The 13683-nt window shown below is 38.4% G+C and overlaps 1 protein-coding gene across 7 annotated transcripts in view; it reads left to right on the top strand.

Moving 5' to 3' along the window:
* LOC6563109 overlaps positions 1 to 13683 on the top strand; it is a 35490-nt gene that overhangs the window by 15903 nt on the left and 5904 nt on the right. For all 7 annotated transcript variants that reach the window (XR_004365146.2, XM_032736784.2, XM_043214804.1 and 4 more), the window contains one exon: positions 1393 to 1452. The gene's annotated coding sequence lies outside the window, so the exon portion shown is untranslated. The remainder of the gene's footprint in view (positions 1 to 1392; positions 1453 to 13683) is intronic.

Raw genomic sequence — 13683 nt, 5'->3', positions numbered from 1 at the left:
ATACATATATATAAAAAAAAAAGGACTGATCCACAGCAAATACGCCAAGTGATACTTGTTATCTAAAAAAATGTATTCCATATATATATAAGCCCTAAATATAAGTAAAGCATTCGAAGGTTGAATTTGAGCATGAAGCTACATGGCAATGCTAAAGAAAAAAAATATAATTTAAATTGAATAGTGATAATAATTAATTAAAAAAAAAAAGAGAAAATGTATTCATAGATTATAACTCAATTATATAATAGAAAATAGAATTAAGAGTAATGTCCACAACATACCAAATTAAGTTAAGAGAAAATACATGAATTTGCAAGCAATTTAAAATGAGGAGTTAAGGAGTAGAATTCGTCTGTCGAGTATCCATGCTAGAGTTTTACAGAATGTGGTAGGATTTTAAGAGTCCGTCCAAGGGATAATGTATCAAAATTTATATCATTATCATGGTAGGGTGGGTAAAGAAGAGGGACAACTGTCATCTACGTTCCCTCTAATAGGACTAGTGTCTCGGTATAGTTATAGGACGTGTCGGCGTCTCCCATAAATGATAATTGAATTTCATAACCCAAGTGGTTACTTGTTTTTGTAAACGCGCACTATTTAAATGTGGCAGAGTAAATCCGTATTGCTTGAGTAAGAAAGAACCCCGACAATCCGGCGAGCTAGTACGAGCATAGCGAGAGTGCGCACCTCAAGCTCAACAATACACCGGTCACTTAAATTGGCAAGTTCATCAGCCAATCATTAGTAAGACCAAATAAGTTATCCTAAAGAAAATAGCTTATACAAAAAGAAATGATACCCTGGTTTACTACAAACACTGAACCAGGCAACCAGATCGTATAAGCAGGCTTTGGAGTCCGAACTTGACATCTTTGGGTCTGTGGGTGTGTCTGTGCATGTGATGTGGTCCCTGTGCACTCATGTAACCACACAGAAATCCCTAAATTAAAAACTCGCAAGGTAAATATTTGTTTGGCTAAACAAGCAAAACAAGCTGCCACAAACCCTGCAGGAGCTGGAATGGGAATTTAATTTGAGTCAAGTAGAAACGAGATGAAGAGAAATACCTGGAAAGTGTGAACAACACTCTGGGGGCTCAAATTCCAATGGTTTTTGAATATTTTTAAAAAAATTAACTAATATTCTTAGAGACTTGACAAAAAATGAACATTTTAAAATATTCAACTGTCTTTTGTCCATTTCCCAACTCAGGGTATTTTTTTATGGTCTTACCATAAAACGCTTTAATTTTACAAACAAGAAACCATACGACAATCAGTTTTTCCATTTAAATATTTTGAGAGTTTATTGCAACCAAAAGAAGAAGTTTCTGACCGCTCCTTGTATACACATCGTATTTGACTTATCTGTGCTTTCTCTTTGCAGGCACCTCTGTGAAACTGGGATACTGGGATAATGTACTAGAAGAGGAAGGCGAAACAGTTGGTAAATATAATTTGGCAAATTATATTGTGAGTCAAGAAATTCAGGGATTGTTTATCTGGTTAGGGTAAACATTACACAGCAAACAGAGCAAAGCGAATGAATGACACATAATGTTAAGTGGTGTATATTGTGTTAGTCATATTTGCGACAACAGTTAAAGAGAAGCAAGTGACAGTAACTTAAATCTGATTTTAGCCTGTCGTCAACAGAATTCAAGCATAACTTGTGCTCACTTTGAGAGAGTGCAACTCCAACTATTTGCTACAAATTGGAAACATGTTCTGTTGTTGCAGCCAGAAAACATCCTTGACCCAATTAAATGACAAATGTGAAATTATCCAGCTTTCTCTTTGATTGTATTCCAATGGGTATTCAATGAATTGCAGGAATTGCATTAAATTTACACCAGCAGCAGCAGCTCTGCTTGTGGCATGTGGCCATCAGGCGAACTGGGCGATCAATATATTAAATTGGTCACTTGGTTGCTGTTGCTGCTAATTGGCTGGGTGAGAAAATTCGCTCGGTTTAATGTATTTTGGGATGAGCATGCCACCAACTTACATACACTTTATCAGTTGTTTATTCGGAATTTATTTGGAGCATTAGTCATCCTCGCATACATTAATATTTCAAATACTCCAGACAGACCCGAAGGACACTCAGCCTTATCACTAATTCCATTCCTGTACGTAAATATTGCGTTGGGATTAATTCCTAACTCTCACTCTGACTCCTCCACCCAGACAATAAATAATACAATTTATGAGTTTTAATTTATGTTCCAGCCTCGGACGCTGCTATCAGAATGCGGTGCGTGGTATTTTAAAAACTAATTTGAGTTTTTGATAACGACATTGTGAAAATTGGAGCAACATCGATCGAAGAGGAGTTCAGAAATAAAGGCTTATTTTGCATTAAATTCATGAGAGCGTATTAAATGAATTAACAACTGCTATTTGGTTTGCATAGCTTTAAACATAATTCGTAATTCAATTTCAAATAAATATGAGCTCAAACTGCTCAGCAGACTAATTTTATTGTAAATGAGCCGAAATTTAAATTGAGATTAGGTTAGTTCAACAAAAACTTGTTAAATAAATATTAAGATCATGTCTCAAACTATTTTATTTGTATCTGCTTTTTAACTTGTAAATGGCATATATCCAGGGTTGTTGATTAATGTGGCACCACCATTTTTCTGTCTATCCCAAACTAAAAAGATAACAATATTTAACTACTCCAAAAGTAGAATGCAGTTAAATATAATGGCCAATTTATTGAACTCAGTGCATCTCCACACATCGGATATGTCAATCATTCTACGGCTTCTTTCCATATCCAACTTGTCCTAAGATCACAGTGTTATAGTAGCCTTATAATCAAACTTCACCTTGCTCCAAACACCGTAATTTGTTCGGGTTGCTTACAGAGCACACGCATACAATTTTATTTTTTATTATTCGTTCCCCCAGATACTCATCTTCCTATCTTTGTTGTCTGTTCAATTTAGAACTTCTATGTGGCTATCGAGCATGGTGCACTCGATTTTGTTGCTGTTGATGTTGGTATTGTGGTCCGCACAGGAAACACGCTTCAAAGCGCAGAGTCAGCTTAAAATGTCAGACTCTCCTTGCATCTGCTGACCAGGTGCGTTGTGGACTGTCTGGGGATAGAGTGACGGATGGGCAGTGATGTGGGTGAGGGCTTATCAGCTTTAGTGCATCACTGACCTTTTAGTTTAGAATAACCATCAAAAACTGTGTGTTTCTTCGAATATGCATACGAACACATGACATACGTACTTACTCCTATTTTCAAAGTGAGGCTAAAAGGCCATCCGCATATAAACCTGTCAATCGTACGCCCCGTAGTTGCATCCATTATCATTATTGTTGGCTCATTTACTCTTTTCCAGCTGCATATAATAAATGAAAATAGTATGTTGTTATTGTTCCTTTGTCATTTTTATTGCTGGTTTGTACAGCAGATATTGCTGTTGTTGTTATTAAAAACCACAAAAGAGCAGGAATTTGAAATTTTAATTAAATTTATCGTATTAATTTGCTGCATTTTTGATGATGCGGCCGAAATATTTGGTTGCCAGCTTCACATTGATCGCACAACGGCTGAATTTATATATTATGTGGCCTTCGCATGAGGCTCAATTGAAATTTAACAAAGCGAACAATTGCTAAATTTATTATTTTTTGAAGTTATTTTAAAAATTAAAGTCTTTAAAATAAAGCTACTTTAAACTGAGCATATAATAATAAACAAACAAAAAACATCAAGCCAAAGCTGTTCACTTTAACACGTTAAACTTTTTGTGGTCAAGAAAATGAGGCTGAACTGGTTGGGAGACTGATTTTCCACTAGCAGATAAATGTTCAGCAAGTGGCTTAGGACAAGTTTATGAAAATGCTGATAAAGTTAAGTAGAGTTTATTTTCCATATCTTTGAAAATCTTCTAAAACATAGTTGATTTCAGATTTTATTTAAAGCAGTACAAATTTAGGTTTTTTTTTGTAAAAAGCATCCTCTTTAGATATATTAAAGAATTATGGCACACTAAAGCAGTTCACTTAGTGTGTAAGTTGGTCATGTCACAAGCAACTCAAACTGTTATGAAATATGTCTGCAATTTGTCACTTTGTGCCCCCACCCGTATTAAGCATACGCAGCATGAACTACTGGAAAATAAAGTATATGGGAAATTTCTTTTTATCGCTCTCTGAGAGCAAATCAAAGTCGCTTGTCATCTTATCTTCCAGTCAACAACAATCATCAAACAGCAATCACTTAGTCATATCCTGGCTCACATTAACCCTCTGAGTTTCGACATCGTAATACTTTTCGCAATGTTTTATTTATCCAGTCGTATTTTTGTTATTTTTGTTTTTATTCATACCTTTCACACGACAGCAGCCACAATCATAATGCCTTGAGGCTTGAGTCTCAACTTTGACATTCCCGTGTCGTTTTTTATGCCTCGCCTTTTATTGCGTGCCATTACTTTAATATTCTCGAGCCTCCAGTTCGATTCTGCTCACAGCAATCGATGAAGGAACAGGAGGGATGAGTTCGTTGGACCCACACATGAGCACACACATTCAGATGGTCTTGTGTGTGGTTGGCACTCTCAGTTGAGCGCTGCCTGCCTTTAATGTATTTCAATTATTTTTATTGGCTTATCATAAATTATAAGGCCCCCTGGCCTTGGCTTCCATATTTTCCTGCTCCTGCTTCTGCTCCTGCTCCTGCTCCAGCTCCTGCTCCAGCTCCTATTTCTTGCTTATTTCAGTTAGCTTTACATTTTCACAATTGTGTTGTTCATTCATTCCCCTCGACTAAGTTTCACTTTGGCCATGGCTGAAACACATGTTGAGCCCTGTTTTTAGCAATACTGCTTATTGAAAAACTTTGGAAAGTCGTTGCGTGGATCGCTTCTCCTTTATGAAAACTTTCAGTTAAGCTAGGTGGCAACGATGGCAACAACTTTTCGTTCTTCTTAAAGCATTTTATAATTTCATTTCCTTTCCTGGCTGCGTCTTTATGCAACATTTTAGTTTGCTGGTAAAACTTTATTGAGTTCATTATATGTTTCGAGTACGCCTTAATTATTCTTGCATTTGAAAATAAGACAAATTAAATTGTGCTTTTGTTGTTTTAAATGTCTTAACTGATAGCTCAGCTGTTTGCAATTTGTTTTCAAGATTCTCAGTTTGGATACTAAAACGTTCCAAAAGCGGTTTGGAACTTCAATCGTTTACTGAGAATTGTGGATTTACCCGACTCCAAGTGATTTTCATATTTACTCACTGTTCAAGAAAGGCTTCTACTGGTTTCCACAGAATAATTCAATTGCTTAATACTCCCTTTGTTCCTAGACTCCATCATTAATCAAGCCATCAGATTTGACCGAATCCCTTACCAAGATTGTTCCCCTTATTCATTCACCCATTCTTTGACTCATTTGCATCCATTATGCATTCATTGCAATTTGGCACCGATCCCCGTTGTGCTTGTCACATTTATCACGCCGCATTGCATTCGGGACTCTATTAGAGAAGTTTCTCGCAATTTTAATTACCACGCCATCGTCTTCATCATCGTCAACATCATTGTTGGCGGAATGTTGCAGCTAAAATTGTTGTAAACAGCACCGCAAATGCAATTTCCGTGCAAAATATTTTGCACAAAGGCACAAAAACTTTATTCTCACGCCGCGCTTAATTTCGTGTTCTATTTTTCACTTCGTAGTTGGCCAAATACATGAGGTTTGAGTGCGGCAAATAGAAAAGCAGAGAAGTACAACTAAAGAAAAAGTTTTCTCGCTGAATAAGTATTGAGCAATACGCCTATCCTTCTCCCCTTCCCCCCTTCTGCCATCTCTTAGCTGGCCTACTCCGTGAAGCATTTAAAGTTCAGTGCTCAGTTTACAACTCTTAACAGTTTCGATTGCAGCCGCATACTCTGCGGCGTTTTGCTAACTTGGTAAATAAATGAAAAGCATTTGAAAAAAATGAATTGAGAAGAAATTGTTGTTTCAGAGGAAAAAGTAAAGAAAAACCGCAGAATAGGATGAAAAATTAAATGCTGTGGTTTTCTCTTGCATTACACTGGTTGTTGTTTCTGCTGCCAGCTTGTGTTGTGCATAACGACAAAATGCACTTAGTTTGATGATCAACGTGGCCACCTTCAGAGGGCTAGTATATGCCAATATAAGGGGCGTGTTATCAACTGAAAAACGCAGGAATCGTAAGAAGAAGTTTAAAGAGCAGCAGAGTGGAGACAAGGAAAATGCGAACTGACAGCTTTCTTATCCTTTTGCGCTGCTTTTGCGAATGGTGTAAATCAGCTTCCTGAAAAAATAATGAGAAAATATTGGCGCATTGCGCCTCGAGACGAAATAGTGGCGCAGTCGTCGTAAACCGGAGAGAAAGTTTCATGTGTTGGTTGCTGATTATTGCGGACGGGTCACGTTACGTATACGTAAAATATGCATGAGTTGGATGTTCATTTACATTAAATTAAAACAAAAAATTAAATAGTTTCTGAAATATAGAGGTTATTTATATTAGCCATTTACAAGCATTTCTGAACATTTGCATAGGGTCTCATTTGTAATTCAAACGACTTTTCAGAGGAGTCCGCTTAAGTGTTGCTACCTTATTTATTGCTCGACAATAAATGTTTTTGCCTGAGCTACAAAATCTTGGTCTAAGCAGGCGTTTACACTTCATCGGCTTTGTGCAACAATGTGGCTGCAGCATGTAATAAAATGCTGCTTGAATTTACAGCTGAGGCTTAAATTGGAAATACTCTACTATCTGCCTGACTTAATGCAGGCTACTTACTGATATACAGCTATACACAATGCAAAATGCTCACTTCCTATGGAAATTCATAGTTTCACATATCCTACGTGGAAATTAATGCAGTTGGTTCTAGAGCTATCTAGAGGAGATATTTCCTGTAATAAGAAAATTGATTTTGACTATAAGCTGCTTAGTATTCTCCAACCTTTTACTTGGCCCATTCGACATCTCTCCTGCTACACCAAGTGTAAATTATCACACTTTCACTTTAAATGTCTCGCTAACAATTTGAAGTACAACATTTATGCTGCGAAGCACACGTGAGGCGATTAACATAATTAGATGTGCAAATCCAGCACTCGACATGCCAAAGACAAAACATCGTCACAACTTGACAGATAAGCAGATACAAGAGAAAAGATACCCATAATCTGTAAATATTTGCATGGTGAAAGGGGATACCTGCCTCAGCAGGTGGCATTATGTGACAGGGACACAAAGTAAAAACAAACACAAACAAGGACACGCTCAAGGAAACAACCGCATCCACTTTCTCAAGCAGCCGCAGCAATTTTGCTGGAGCTTCAACATAATTTCCTAAAATTCTGTGTGAAATATTAATTCCTCATGCCTAACCACACTTGCATATAAAAATACACACACACACACGCACACACACACAGAGAAGCATTTTACATGAGCGTTTTAATTAGCTTAAGTTTTCATGCCGCTAACTTGTATTCCCAGTGATACGTTGTGTTTCCTCTGTTAAGGTGGCTGCATTAAATTAATTGCCTTGTGGGTTTGTCGCCTTTCAAATGTAAGTGGGAGTGTGTATGTGTGTGTGTGTGGGTGTGTGTGTGCCAGTGTGTGTGTGTGTGTGCGTACACATGTTTAATCCTGTCTTGTCATTCACATGATCTGCTTTGCCTCCGAAAACTTTTCATTTTCATTCCTCTGCCAACTTTTTGCTGTCTTGAGCAAATGTGAGGCGGCATCTGCACCTTGGGCTTCTCTCCTCCCGTTTCTCACCTGTGTGTGTGACTCCTTGTGTGTGTGACTCCCTTGGCATTTCACACACACACACTCAACCGCATAATGACTTGAAGAGTAGGTTCTGCATCAGTTGTTCAATCTGTCATTCAGTCATCTGACCGCAGCCTCAAGAACTCAACTTTAAATTGAGTTTCTTTGTGGAACTTTTCATCCAGACAGAAGAATTTAATAGACAAATTCGCCTCGGGGGTCCCTGTGGCTATAGCACTCTGGATGCGTTGATTGCTGCTTTGTTATTCATGAAAATGTTAAAGAATTTAGGTTGCTACGAAACTTGTATTTGCCTTTTGGTCGCTGTTGTTCCCTTAAGTTGAGTTGCAAGCGCTTTGCCAAACAGATTTAAATAGGGAGGATTTTACCATTAGAATACTATCGATGTTGAAAATGTTGAAGAGATATCTCTTATCAGTTATAAAGTTCAAAGTGTCACATTTTCATTTTCTCTCACACTCCAAATAAATTCACACAATTTTGTTATATGTAAATATTCGAGGAATTTTTGTGGTTGCCAAATACTTCACTAGCAGTAAATTAACTCATGAACGACGTTTATTATTATTATAATTGCTTATTTAATAGTATTATGGGGTTTATGAAATAATAACATTAATTTGAGTAAGAATCATGTGATTTTGCAACTTTAATGTACTCGGAATTCACCATCATTCTCTCTTTTTGGTCTCAATGTCTACTCGTCGTTCAATAACGGTGACCACTTCGCGTTTCTTTCTGCTCTCGTATCTCTGGTTATATTTCCATTATCCTCCGGACCTAGGATTCGCACTGAATTGCGTCATATATGCTGCCGCAGTCGATGTTCGACACGGCCGTTCTCTATTTCCCACTTTCTGACCATCATAACGACCATGGAGCTTGACTTTAACTACTTTATAAGGACCGAAATATTTTCCTTTCAATTTCAAACCACCTCCATATTGAGTGCGCTTTATAATTACCAAATCATTTACCTTATACTGTTTTTCTTTCTGTCTTCTCCGATCAGAGGCATATTGCACTTCTTTCAATCTATGCATCCCACTTTCTGTCAAAGCAAAATAATATACTCGACTCAGTGCATCGACATGGCCGATGTTCTATCTCATATTCAAAATCTTTCAAGTACATTGCCTATCTCGGTACTCGCAATAGAACCTTTTTCATCTGCATGGTAGTCTACTCTACTACTAATGATATTTTCTGCCAGCCATTCTTTGATTTGCTCATCTACTATATTCTGCTGGCAATATCTGGCAATCGCTGCGGATGTTGGGAAGCTGATATCTCATCTGTCAATACGATTTCAATTCCTACAGTAGAGTCAGCATTTCTCTTAGGTTGGTATTGCTTTATTAACCTCTTTGCTTTGCTTGTCTGAATGTGATTCAAATGGTTCAGAATACCATAAAACATGACCGTTAACGAAATACTCTATCAAACTCTCGTCTTTCAAATTAATGGACTTTACTACATCCATCACACTAAATAAGTATTAATGCAACATTTCATTCTTCTAAGTCTACGGTGCTAAGTCTACGGTGAATTTAAGCTGACGACACTCTTACACCATATTCGTCTATCAAAATAGTCTTTAATGCGTTCCAATCACGACTTTCACGCTTGCTAAGTACAAACAACTTCGCTGCACCACTAAGCAATGGTTTGGCATAAATAAATAACTGATGCTGATTCCACTCTACTGTTCTCGCACACTCTTCAAGTTATTCTACCCACTGATTGATTCCTGGGGAATTTAAACCATAAAATTGTGAAACACCACCTTCATCACCCTTTAGTCTAAGCCTCTAACTGTCAGCTGTGACCAATAGCACTACCTTGCTCATTGATTAAAACTGTTTGCAACCCATGTTGCATTAGGCTATTTTGCAACTCTAATTTTTTCCCATTTGCACAAAGTCCAAGTTCTGATAACTTCACCCACAAGACCGTTACGTGCAGTGCCAAAATATCGTTTCTGTTCATTATTATTTATTTATCAGCCAAATGCCGACGGTTCCATGCTTAGCTGAACCATGGCGTTAAATAATTTTTGCCAACTCACCACGACATCGATACAGAGTGCTTCTGTCGTCGCTCTACCAAGCCACTGTATTGCCTCTGTATACGCTCGTCCTCTGCCCTGCTCTCTTGATGACGTCCGCGCCCTTTCTTGCCACACTCCCTCTCACACAGCCGCAACAAACTTGCCTCTGCTTATGTTGTCTGCTTCCTATGATCGTCTGCACATCTGTTCGCTTGCTTCTCTGACGGCTTCCAATAAATTGCACCACTGCTGCGACGGCTTCTCTCGGCGACTCTAATGTAGACAGTTTACTCGTCTGTACACTCACGCCTTTTGCGTGTGCACTGTCCCTGTGGCATCGTCCTTCTTCGCCGTTTCGTCGCTCCTCTATTCTGTGCCTCGACACTTTTCAATTTTTTGAGATGTTAAGAACATCTTTGTTGACTACAAAATACAGCACAGTTTTCTACAAAATAGTTTATGTTTAGTTCGAATTCAGAAATCCCGAACGAGTCCCAAAAATGGTTTATTATTAATTGTTATTATTTCACTAGTAGTAAATAACTCAGGAACGACGGTTATTATTATTGTAATTGTTTATTTAATCATATTATCGGTTTTCTTAATTAATAACATTCACTTCTCTATGGATCATGTGATTTTCCAACTTAAATGAGTTGGTTACGTAATTTAAATGTGCGTGCGCTCCTGGCGAGATCTCGGCTTCGAATGCTAGCGGAACTCACCACCATTCTCTCTTTTTGATCTCAAGGTCTACTCGTCGTTTAATAAAGATGACCACTCCGCGTTACTTTCTGCCCTCGTCTCTCTGATTCTATTCCCATTCCCACATTTGCAAGCATAATTTAATTAATTAGAAGATAGCCTTCAAGCCAATCCTCTATACTGTCCATTATACCCATTCCCCTCTATTTTATTATTACCTCTATTTTGTGTATTTTGTCAATTAGTTGAAAACCGCAGCTGGGATCACGTAAATGAAACTTGGAGTCGGCCAGTTAATTTCACACATCTTTGCGTGCCAGGCACGTCGTTTAGGGAGAATATCCTACCGCCCTCCACCCATTCCTCATTTGTCCACTCTCTTTGGTTGTTAACAACGCGATAAAACTGTAAAGTGAAGCCAATTCATTAATTTAGCTGCGCAACGAATTGGAGCAACAGGATAACCACACAATTAGATGAACTGTGAGCTGAGCTGGCAGCAGGCAGCAGGAGGCACCCAAACAGTGGGTTAGCTTTGTTTTTCTGCCCTCCTGTTTGACTGTATGAGCTGGCTGAGTCCTGGAATTGACATCATGAGAATGAGTTTTCCTACGTAGCCTCTTTGTACTTCATCTAACAAAAAGTGAGCAAGCTCTTCTGGCCAGTCAACCGTGTGAGCATCAGAGCCAAAGGCACCGGAAGAGGCAGATAGAGAGAGGGAGAGAGAGAGAGAGACAAAGAGAGGGGTTAAAGAGGTGGCAGTCACTGTGCCTCGTTGAGTGGCAAGCACAGTCCAAGCTCAGAACTCAAAAGGGTCGCTTTTGTAGTTGTTGCTCTTGTCAATTGGCAAATTGCGGTCGAGTGTCATCGAACACACACACACAGCTATTGGTGTCAATGGCGAAAGATGGCTTGCTCCACAGAGTAGCCCTTGCAGCCAGTTTGCCAAATCATTAAGTTCTTAATTAGCTCAAACAGCAGCTGCACATTCAAAAAGGAAGGCACAAGAGAGAATCGGTGAAGGATGAGCTGCTTTGCATGTAGTTCAAGCAGCAGGCAAATGTCTTAAGCCGCTTATCGCGCACCCCTTCCCAACACTCATCCTTCGAGCAACTATTGAGTGCAGTCTAAGCCTTTCTTATCTTGTCTCCTTGCATTTGAGTGTCACTATACCAATGACAGAATGAGGAGGTGAGTCTTAAACGCCTCTAAGTACAAATGGGTATTGGACAGTCTAAGCCTTAAAATTGCCAGGCTTAAAATATTTTCAATAGAGAAAGCAAAGAAGTGCAGTTGTGTAAGTTGAAGTCGCAAGGAGGCTTTAATAATTGCAATATGCATTTGATTACGCGCAAGAAGCAAATTTGAAACCATTAATCCACATTCAAAGTCTCTTAAATTACCCTTTATCGCTGCTCTATAATCGCATTTCAATAAGAAGCCCTCATCCTTTGCCTGACAACATTTTCCACATCAATTAGGAAGGCATGCAGCAAAATTGGATTATCGCAGCGATGGTTCGGTAATTGGAATGTTTTGCGGTTGCCACAACGGAATTGGCAACTGCCCACATGTCGCATTGTTGATTTACGGCCTCAGCATTCACGCAGACATGCAGTGGGACTTTTGGGGCATCCACAAATGCTGCAAGTCTATGTGGCCGTTGCACTGCTGGTGGTTTGGTGGTTACCTGCTGCACTCCTTTAACACCCGTCCAAATATTTCACGGTCTTCGGCGAACTGCGCAACTGGGGATTATGCAGATTTAATGGCCACGAATCGCACAGGGCATATTCAAATTGGCATCTGGCATTTTGAAACCCAATTCAAGAGGGCACAATGATTGAAAAAATTGGCTTAAGTGCTTAACTAATGGTAAGCATAACAATAAGCTGATTCACAAACATTCACCCACACACACACACACACAAACTGACCGCACATAAATATCCGGCTAGTTTGGGTGTCCTCTTCGCTCAGGAAGGAGTCGCTTGCGTGAGTCGCCAACATTTGTGGAGTGTGCGTCCATTAAGCGTTTTCCGTTAAAAGCCCACAGAGCATGGCATATAAATAGTGATAGGATTTGGAATTGGGTTGGTGATATGGATCGAAATAGTAAGTATTAAAAAATATGTTAATTGGCTATCAAGGTGAAACGCAACAAGGTAAAACTATGAAAATGGAATATTTAATGGAATTTGTTGAAAAGTTTGTTGAGCGATGTCATCCACCTGTTCCCTCAACCAAATATATTGTAAAAATGTGGTAAAGTACAACATAAAATGTACTTCAACATATTTTCATTTCATAGAGCGAATTTAAATAATTTTTTAACAGAAAATTTAAACAAAATGAAAATATCTTCTTTGCGAATTATTTCCGTTTGACTTACTACCAGTTTTTTGTTTGCCTTGCCATAAACTATAATAAAATTAAAAGTAACTAAACAAAATAGAATAACTGACTCAGTAGTTCTTAACTCATGACTGTCACATTTTATGCTGTTGTTGCGTTATTTGCACACTCCGCTCTATCTTTTGGGGATAACTATACACACACGTACAGGTGCACACACAGATGCAACTAACTGCAAATTGCAGCTGTAAATTGGAAATGCAATTCACAGTTTTAGCCCATTTTCCAGCGGCAACAAAATGTCCATTTAAAGTGGCAATTATGCAAATGCCTTTCCAACTCATATGTGCGTGAATATAATTGTTGGTATGTGTGTGAGCCACTCATGAAATTAATTTTCTCTCGATGACAGAGCGTGTCCTCTAGAGCAAATAAAGGTGTTTGGCTCCCAAATAGTGGTACGAATATGATCGATTCGATGAAAATATAAATTAAATGAAGAAAGTTAGCTGTTCAATTTTGTCAATATCACGTAGTTACCAGATTAATTTCAATGCCTGTCCCAAAGTTTTTGTCAAACCAAATTGAATAATTAACGATTTCCATAGAAAGCTTTTACTTCGGCGGTGTAAGCTGTGCTTTTTGCTTGTTTAACTTAAATTTATTTAAAGCTAATTTGACAGAAATTGAAATTCAGGCAGGGAAATTACGCATTATAATAAGGACTATTAAAAAAAAGAGGAGGCAGGCAAAAAA

Source organism: Drosophila grimshawi, unplaced genomic scaffold, assembly GCF_018153295.1.
Source record: "Drosophila grimshawi isolate 15287-2541.00 unplaced genomic scaffold, ASM1815329v1 contig_311, whole genome shotgun sequence".
Classification (NCBI taxonomy): Eukaryota; Metazoa; Arthropoda; class Insecta; order Diptera; family Drosophilidae; genus Drosophila; species Drosophila grimshawi.
The sequence above is the reverse complement of the archived record's forward strand: the minus strand, read 5'-3'. Positions and strand labels throughout refer to the sequence as shown.